Source organism: Papaver somniferum, chromosome 3 (genome assembly GCF_003573695.1).
Source record: "Papaver somniferum cultivar HN1 chromosome 3, ASM357369v1, whole genome shotgun sequence".
NCBI lineage: Eukaryota > Viridiplantae > Streptophyta > Magnoliopsida > Ranunculales > Papaveraceae > Papaver > Papaver somniferum.
Genome location: NC_039360.1, coordinates 202252191 through 202252920, shown reverse-complemented (window position 1 = coordinate 202252920; position 730 = coordinate 202252191).

The window sequence follows — 730 nt, the reverse complement described above, 5'->3', positions numbered from 1 at the left end:
GCTCTCTCCTGAAGCCGCTTCAACGCTCTATCCTAAAGCTTCTTCAACGCTCTCTCCTGAAAAAGCCGCTTCAACGCTCTCTCTCCTGGAGCCGCTTCAACGCTCTCTCCTGAAGCCGTTTCAGCGCTCTCTCCTGAAGAAGCCGCTTCAACTCACTCTCTCCTGGAGCCACTTCAACGCTCTCTCCAGAAGCCGCTTCAACGCACTCTCTCTCCTGAAGCCGCTTCAACGCTCTATCCAGAAGAAGACGCTTCAACGCTCTCTCCCGAAGCCGCTTCAACTCTTTCTACAGAAGAATCCACTTCAACGCTCTCTTTCCCAAAGACGCTTCAGCGCTCTCTTAAGATGTCTAAGCCGCTACAACACCTCAGCAAGCCACACAGACCAACTGCATCATGTCTTCCACATCGCCGACAAAATCAGAATCGGTATTTCTAGATTTCCAATTTCCTATGGAAGGGGTGCATGAGCTTCCAAAAGTTTGGATACAATATAGATCTATCAAACACGACTCTGATCAACAAGTGAAGAATTCAAAATATTGCCTCCTTCATCATTTCTTCAACCACCTTACCAGCAAATTCAATGGAAGTACGTCTTTAAAGACAAAATAGGCTCAGGATAATTACACATGGGGACTGCCAGCGCCGGATGCCTTCACGTCTCTCAAACAGGTTATTGGTGATATCAGTATCATCACTGTCGAAGCTTTACGAACCGCAGGAATTTC